The 9,587-nt window shown below is 44.2% G+C and overlaps 1 pseudogene; it reads right to left on the reverse strand.

Annotated features, from left to right (window-relative positions):
• Nucleotides 1–5,845: 5,845 nt before the first annotated feature.
• Nucleotides 5,846–7,331, reverse strand: LOC112552327 (uncharacterized; annotated as a pseudogene).
• Nucleotides 7,332–9,587: the final 2,256 nt, after the last annotated feature.

A 9,587-nucleotide genomic window follows, 5' to 3' on the forward strand; every position in this document is an offset into this window, starting at 1 on the left:
GTCGTTGCTGTATGCGCCCGCTGTCACGTTGCACTCTACACGGATAATGTTTACGTTCATTATGTTGATCGACACGTCCGATTCGTGCCATCTTCGCGGTTGCAGTATATGCCTCGAGAAACCCAGCAGCGATCCAACGTTATGAGACTTGTTAAAATTTATTCTGTAGGCGCATTTAATCTCACACCTCATCGTGTTGTAATTTGCGCGGAGCACTATCGGGTATTCTCCAATCTCGTCATCGCCGCGCGCGATGTCACCAGCGTTACCCTCGGGCGCGTCGCGTCGCGGACGTTTCCGTAAAATCTCACGTTTCAAAAATTCATTTATGGCATGCAGTTTATACGACCCCTCGGGAATCGTAATTTCTGCATCGTCTTTGCCAAAATAAAATGTATTGTTCGAAGCGTTTACATTCGGTATCGTGTGATAAGTCTCCAAAATTGTTAGACCAAGCTCGTAATCATCGTCACTCAAATCTATGGCTGGAGAGTAATTTGTCGCGAGAACGCTGCTGTTCCCGCTCAGCGTAAGCGTCAGCGACATGATGGAAAAAGCGTTCGACGAATACTGAGACGCCGCGACATTTTATCGGACTTTATAAATTCACGCGCGTCGACCGTTTTGGAGAAGAAACCACAAGCACAGCTGTCCGCAGACGCTCTGATCGTATGTCTGATAGGACGTTCGATTATCTCTATCGTAGCATCGTCTCCGAAATATCGTATCAGTTCCTTGGGAGGTCGAAGATTACCAAAATTGTCAAAGTACACAACGCGATTATTTCTCTTTGCGTACGCTACCCAATGAGTACCGAGACCGTCGTGTCGTCCAGATTTACAATACCGCTCTCTTTTCGATGCGCGCCGCTAATCGGTAATGCGTCAAGCATAAAAACGCCTCTAAAGTACGGTACGCGCATACGCTTCGCCAGCTGGTCCAATTGTACGTTGGTGGTTACACCCGTAGGTATTTTTATCGTCTCTTTGGCGTTTTTTTTTCTTTTTTCGCTATTACTCCTCGTCCGCGTTTGTACGGAGCGAGATACAGTCCCTGTCCGCGCGTTTCCATCGCGCGACGTTGCAGTTCCTCGAGTTGACGTTGCGCGACTTTCCTGTCGTTTACCGCTTTCGCCACGCTGGCCGCTCCGCCGATTAAGGACCCGAGAGCGCCCAAAATTGGCAAAATCGGTAACACACCACCTCGTTTCGCCGTTGGAAGTATTCGTTTCTTTTTTTTGCCGGATTGTTTCTTCGCCTTCATACCCATGCCGATCTTGGTCTTGGCTTTCATCGCTGCCCAAACGGCTGCAGCTGCAGCTTTCTCGCTCAGAGCCGAATCTCTCGCGATGACGCGTCCTAAGGCTTTATCGGCGAGTACCTTGTCCGCCGCGTGTCTGTCGGTGAGATCGTTGCTCTGAGAATACGCAATGTCGTGTTCACGGCACGCCGCGTCCAGTGGATTTATGCCCGTTTCACCTCTGGCTAATCGCTTTTTCAGCCGAGTACCCGGACCACAAAACTGATAGCCGGGGATATGTAGTTCGAAAGGAAGCGCGTTTATCGCTCGATTGAGCAGACCTCCAATGTAGCCTTCGTTTGACGCTGTGGCTGGCATAGGCCACAATCCTTTATCTTCGGTGCAGGACCGTCTATATGATCTCGATCCGACGATTGATTATAATGCTCGACGCAGCGACGATAGGTTTGAACCTCCAAATCCGCCTTTATATACTCCGGAAGCTTGTCCCACACGTGATCGATATAATTACCGCACACGCGTAACAGTACGACCTTCGGTATATATTGCAACTGCTCAGCGCTCAAATCCCGAATATCGGAAGGATGCGACAGCGCGAGATACATTTTTGCTACTGAGCGATTCGTGGTTTCGCGCGCCTATAAATAGGCGTTCGATCGAAGCCTAGATAACGCAGTGCGAACATGAAATTTGTACGGCAGCCGCTGACGATACGCGTCGCGAACTGTGACGAGAGAGCGCGAATGATGGGAGACGTCGCGACGGAGCGCAAGCATGGTGAAATGTTACCGAGTACTGTACGCGCCTTCATTTGCGGGCCGTCGAATTGTGGTAAAACCAACGTTCTCATAAGCTTGCTCGAGAATCCGCACGATATACGTTTCGAGAACGTGTACGTATACTCGAAATCACTGCAACAACCGAAATATCGATACTTGGAAAATTTAACATCGATAGAAGAAATCGGCTACTTTACGTTCTCCAACAACAGTAACATCATTCCACCGAGCGAGGCACATCCCAATTCGATCTTCGTCTTCGACGACGTTGCGTGCGATAAGCAAGATGCTGTGAGAGAATACTTTTCAATGGGCCGCCACTTGAACGTCGATTGCTTCTATCTCTGTCAGACGTACGCGACGATACCTAAACATCTGATACGCGACAATGCGAACCTGCTGATTCTGTTCAAACAGGATGGTACCAACTTGAAACATGTTTACAACGATCACGTAAATACCGACATGTCATACGATGAATTCTGTGCGTTATGCCGCGATTGTTGACAGCGCGAGTATGGATTTCTAGTGATAGATAAGGTCCGCTTATCAATGGGCGATACAGAAAGCAATTTAATACGTTCGCGGTATCGTAACGTGATTAATCGATGTCGATATGTGGAACAGGCAACATGGATAACACCAAAGATCGCGAGAAAATAGCGAAACAGATTGCGAAAACGAGCGATTTGATTCGCAAAAAATATCGCGCTTTAATAATTGGTAAAATAGCTGAAGATACAGCGTTGGAGAAACGCTTCAAGTCCATCGTCGAACCTCTAAAACAGATTGTTGAAAAAACCGAGGAATCTCAATCGATTGAAAGAGAAGCAAAGGATCTCGGTATTAAGAAAAAACAAAAACGTGAAGACAGCGATGACGACAACGATAACGATATTACTACTACTGATAAGGATTCATATTGGACGAATGTTGAATGGTTGAAATTAACGCCGCAGTTTAAAAAACAACGTACAACGAAAGAATTGAAAGCCGCGTCAGATTCACTTTTGTGTTTTGAACAACTATTTGAACAACTAAATTTTATTGTAAAAACTACATATAAAAACTACAAAAAATACATACATCTATACTACATATAAAACAGTATCGTATAAAACAGTATCGTATAAAATTACAAGAATACATACGTTCATACATACATAGATATAATACGTAGGTACGTACATATATACATACGTGCATATATGCATACATATAAACTATATAAAAATTATAAAAATATATGTACATTGTATACACATGTATATATATATATATATATATATATATATATATATATATATATATATATTACAATGGAATTCGCCAATGTCCCCACGGTAACATCTCCGTCGAATCCGGTACGATGTATCGTTTGTCGTCGTACGGACTCAGAGCGATTTTCGACTCGGACACCGTGTATACTTGGTGTAGCTTGGATCTTATACACGACTGGCGATGAGTCATTTCGATCTCTTCATTCAAGCACCGCGTATAATCGTCGAACGTTATTGTTCGCGTTACGACGTTATTCTTTACACCTTTCACCTTTTTAATGTCTTTTCTGCCGTCCACCCTCACCGCGTACATCTTCGCTCTGAGTCCGACGAATTCCGTCATTATCGCACCGTTATTCTCATCCTTCATTAGATCGGGTACTTTTTTATTCGCGAGAGGCATCCCGTACGCGTTGTCCGTCGGATAATCGCTCGTATCGAATCTAGCGATATCGCGTTTCATTGCCTCGTACACATCATCGCACTCGATGTGGTATACGAGACTGTCCGTGTCGGTGTATATGATCTTACATTTCTCGCGATACAGCGGTGACATGTATTCGTGGTGAAATTCGTACAAGCAGATTTTCGATATGTCGAGTATACACATACCCACGTAAATCGGCTTGTTGAATTTGACCTCGAGTTTACGCAGTTCGACGTCGATTAAGTTTTCCGCAAAGACGCTGCGGCTGTGGAAATTTGGTTTCGCGATCATTGCGTCCCTCCGCGCCATACCGTCCGTCCCATTTGGTCAAAAGTTTAACGTCGACGTGATTGCGCACATTTTCCATTTTTACCGAATACCGCGTTGTTCATTAATTTGTACAAATTTTTTTCGAAATCGTTTTTCGCGTACGTTCTAAAGTGTGTATTGAGTTCGATGTAATCGCGGAGCCAGGCGGATTGAGCAAATTGTAATACGCGATATATCTTTGCGATACGAAGATCATGGCGCGTACATTGCTGCAGGTTGCGATAATGGATGACGTACCGCTTCTTATCGTATAACGTCGCGAGAAGTTTATCCTGCCGCATGCCGGGTGGTTTATCGCGCGTCGGACAAAAAGGTAGGTCAGTGTGTCGATCGTGCAAATGATGCGGATACTCGAGATCGACCTCGAGAATATAACCCGTAGACGAATTCGGAGCGATCGCGCTCGCATCAAAGTTCTCAATGTCTTCCATCCATCGAAATTCGGCATAGGGCAGCGGTTGACACATCGCCCATCCATACAGATATACAGATTATTTACGTCAAAGTACATAAGATATAATGACGGTTTCGACGGATCGTACGAACGCATGTACTTGTTATTGACATGTGCGTATCTGCCGGAACATTGACTGAGACCGCCGCGTATACCGCGTTCGATAAACATAACCATATCGATGTCGGTGAGCAACTCAGATTTTACGCGCGTATGTTTCAACATGGCGTCCCACATGAAACCTGGCAATGTGTAGTAATGCGCGGGATCAAGTCCATAACTCGCGACGCAACTTTCGCGGAAATTTTCGAAAACGTCGGCCAATAACAAGACATCGGTCTTGAGATATAGATCGCTGTATTCACCGAGCGTTCGGATGGAGAACCGTTGCCAGACGTTCGCGTAATCGTTCTCCGACACCGTGTCACCGGTCAATGAGCTATAGAACGATTCGCGCGGTGGTAGGTGCGTGTCCTGCAGCTTGTCCGCGCGATCCACGTATTCGTACGGAAAGACACCTTTGCGCGTCAACAAGTCAAAATATTCGTTTGATATCGTGGAAAATTCGGAATGTAAAATTTTTAATTTTTCTTTCGTTAGAAAAGATGCTAATTTATCAAGGCTGATATTTAAAAATTTGTACGAATCTATGAACCGCAAGCGTACACAATTTCGCGAATCTGATCTCTCGGTGGTATCTTTAACGTGTTTTGTAAACGAAATATATTTTTCTTTTGTTATCGGCAGCACGTCGATCCTGCCTTCGAACGCTGTAGCTATTTCCGTGATGATAAAGTGCGCGTCATAACCGGATAAGATGTGAAATATTATGGGAATGCAATATGAATCTTTATAATTTAGATTACAATTTGTGTGCGCGGGACCACGGTAACGACCGGTAAAATGGCAATGATCGCGTACCCGCGTGTCGTCCGACGCAAATGGTTTCTCGCAAATGTGACAACGCGTCGCGCTACGATATGCCTCCCACTGCTCTCTCGACAACGTTTCTATGGGGACATTCGCGGATAACAGAATTTTTACTTGATGCGCCAAATCTTCGAGTTGCCGAATGAACCACGCAACGCAATCTTCGCCGCGACGAAATCGATATACCGATAACGCGTCGTCGTACGAGCATCGCACGTAGTATCCGAAGCTAAATACCTCGTGCTGCTGGTAGATGTACGATGCATCTTCCCTCTCTGCCGGTTCCTTTTGCCGTAGTACGCACTCCAAGTCCGCGTAAACGATGAATGGATGTCGTTCCTTATTCGTGTGGTTCTTGAATTCGAGCCACTTGTCGTCTTCTCGACAGTCGGATGGCGCAGTCGTTCATCTTTTCGCAGTCCATTGTATGTGACTGCAATCTTTCAGATGAACTGAAGTAATGTAGACATCTGCAAACGGAAAATATGATTTTTAGTATTTAATAAACAATTTTATAAGAGAAATAATAAAATTTGTTAAAATACATACCGGTCGCAAAAGTATTTTTTGTGTTCTTTTTTACTCAGTTGCGAGCTCACAAGACGGGACAGATCTTTGATGTACGCAAAGTGTCCCGCGTTGTCGTCGCGCGGATCCTGCACGTACAATAGATTTGCGTGCTTCTCCATCTTCCTTGAGGTCAGCCGTATCGGAAGAATCTCCTTTTCCTTGATATAGACATAGACGTTGATTGAGATGTCGTTGAGATGTTCGAACTTCTTAATTTGGTTCAACGTCATCCGAAACGTAATGTCTTGCAAATTTAACACCGTATAATGCGGGTACGACAATTCCCGATTTGTATTCCTTTCAGCCGGATGCAGAGCCGCGACCACCGACCACGCGAAACAGGCATTGTCCTTGGATCGTACATTGATCACCGCTCGCTTTAACATAATTTCTCGCGGTAATTCGATGTAACATCCCGCGTGCATTGGATTATATTTGTTCACGTTTACAGTTAAATTTAGAATTCGCGACAATGCCCATCCACTGTCGCGTTCTTGGAATTCTTCGAGCGACGCCAACGTGGGTTCGATAACGTACTGCTCGTACCACTCGTCCAAATTTGACACTCGAAAGAGTTCACTATTTTTAGTGTTTATACTTTTGTTCGCGCGTTTATCGCCCGTCACAAACTCACCGTTAAATGCAGTGTTCACTTTCACACTATCGTGTCTTTGTACAATATCTCGCACTCGCTCGAGCACTACACCACCAGCGTCTTCTAAAAATTGTCGCGGCTCGATGTAGTCCACATTGATCACCGTACCAGTCAATATACGGTTTTCAAATGCCGTATCGATCTCTCGCCAATCGAGAGATCCAGTGTCTCTACTCGCGTACTCACCACCAACGTGCACGAAACGTCTTTCTAGTTGTACTTTTGCACCCGCGAGTCGCGCGATCCTCGCCACCGCAGATTGTCTATTTGCAACGGTGAGTCGAGGACGCTTAATACGGCTAAGTTCCTCGAGTTGTTCGATGCACTCCTCACATCGTTGCAATCACGCGAAACACTCCACCAAGGTAGCGACTTGGCTGCAGCTCGCGTTTCACTCGCTCTAGGTGTTCCATATTGCAAAATCTTGATTCTTTTAAATTGTTGTACTGTCTCATCAAAACAATTTTACATTTTTTTACTTTTTTTTTTCTTTTCTCTATAGTTGTTTTAACTCGAAGCCAGTATATAAAGCGTTGTATTTCCGACATGTCCGGAGATTGATGGGAATAGAACAACCATATATGATTATCCTCGCTTCTTGGAATTATTTCTCCTACTTTTTGCCGCGAGAGAGGTAATAATATATTGTATGCGTGTCCTCTATGATAATATGTGCACGCTTCCAGAATTATTTCCGCTCTCTCAGAAGGAGCGGAGAAGCAGAGAGTCGAATTGTAGCCCCTTAACTCTTGGACGAGGAATGGGGAAATGGGGAGTTGGGGTATAGTGTCTCTTTATAAAATACACCGCCACGTTCACTGGTAGATGAGAGATTGAATCCCATAACGGAGAATTTGTTAATTCTTCCAATGACCTTTCCATATTGTTTTTATATCACATCACACTCTTCCACGGAGCACTTGTATATGCCTCGTTCACAATGTTGTCTTTTTTCAATTTGTGCAAATTGGGCACATGTTGCATGGCATTATCATACAGACGGACTGTTGGCAATTGGAGCAAAATCGGCTGTTTAGCGCATTGAGAGTATCTATCTCGTGCTTCCTAACGGCATACAATACTCCAATGTCAGTGTCCGCCAGACGAACCATGCATTCGGCACGCAGAGTTAATGCACCACCCGTTGAATAATAAAATTGTATTGAACAATACTTTTTATTATTATTCAACGCAAGGAGTTCCGAACGGGTAACAATTTTTTCTGCATAATCCGTAAGGTCATCACTTTGATCACTTATGTAATTGCTATCGTCAGACAATGCGTGCTCTTCGTCTTCAATATCAATGTCAATATTGTCAATATTGTCAATCTCTATTTCTTCTTCATTTTCAAACACTTCGTCCACTATATTCACAAAGTCTTCCTCATCCATATTAAACACATTTTCTATATTCAACACATTATCCATTTTCACCGTCACCTATTTTTTTCACATTAGACTTCCATCTATCGTGATCCTGCACACCCCATGACCCATTATATATCATCGACGATTTCTTTGTCCCTTTGTCGGAGCATCATCATAGGTCTCCCCAATTTGTTTATAGCAGCCGGAGTATCGGCGCTTCTCTTGACACGCCGCGACACGTACGCCGATTTCCACGAAAAAAAACCATCATAAGTCTCCCCGATTTGTTTATAGTAACCGGACTATCGGCGCTTCTTTTGACACGCCGCGACACGTACGTCGCTTTCTACGAAGAGCTCTCTTTTCGCGGGCTCTTCCTAGAAAATAAAATTTGAACGTCATCGCGTTCCTTTGCGAACATGTCGCTACATGTTTGATTGCAACAATGAAATTCCTAAAAAAAGGGGAGGCGGGGGGGAATTAACGGTTTGCCATGTCAAAAAATTTACGCGATCAGTCCTCCTCCATCGAACGATCTGCACGACAAAAAAGGTACTCCGCTCCTCCATCATTCGAACAACACGCAATGTATTCCGCCAAAGGAAGCAGCGCACCGTACAATGGCGAAAAACAAAAGAAGGAATGTAACGTGTAAGTTTCACCTGCATTTTTTTTATTTTTTTCTCTTTTTCCCAATATTGTGCAATATTATATATTTAATTTCCACAGTATTTCAGTGGAGCGTCGCGCGGTGCGCTTACTGAGCAGACGTTACACTCTGACGGCCACGGGTTACAAATTTCTGGAAATTGGAATCAACGTTGGTCCACCGAGCTACATGGAGATCGCTCTGAGACAGGAATTGATACTGTCTCTCGAAACGTGGAAGGGACTCTACGAGCAGCGATGGAATATCTATAAATTGCTACGAAACGATTACAAAGACAATTTTATAAGCGTCGGACTGTTAACCGTCAGAGTTTACCTGATGAACGACGTTCGACACTCGTACGTCTTGAATCTTTGAACGTACGCGTAACGATGATCGAATCGACCCTGCGCCGTATGTTTGATCTGGACGAATGTATCGATGTGACATTCGATCGACTCGTCAGATTCGTCGATACGATCGATACCAAGTATACGCGATTCTCCAACATCGCGTCTGTTGTAACAGATCCCGAGGAAGTGCCGAACGCGATACGCGATTGCGATACATTCGATAGACGTCAACTCGTCGATTGCGAGCTGTTAGCTTTAGTTTTTAATGTATAAGAAAAAAACATGTGAATAAAAAAATTTCACACTTAAAAATGTATTCAATTTGTTTAAAAATATAAACATATATAATATGCAAAAAAACATATATTTCATTTCTTTTTTCCCCACCATAAAATAATTAGAAAAAAATAACATTCGCCATAAGAGAGAGAGAGAGAGAGCCGCAACGGATGGGATAATACGAGAGAGATATTTATTTTTTTACTCGGCGGCGGTGGTGGCGGCAGTGGCGACGGCGGCGGCGGCGGCGG

Source organism: Pogonomyrmex barbatus, unplaced genomic scaffold (genome assembly GCF_055798465.1).
Source record: "Pogonomyrmex barbatus isolate J1 unplaced genomic scaffold, ASM5579846v1 scaffold19, whole genome shotgun sequence".
Classification (NCBI taxonomy): Eukaryota; Metazoa; Arthropoda; class Insecta; order Hymenoptera; family Formicidae; genus Pogonomyrmex; species Pogonomyrmex barbatus.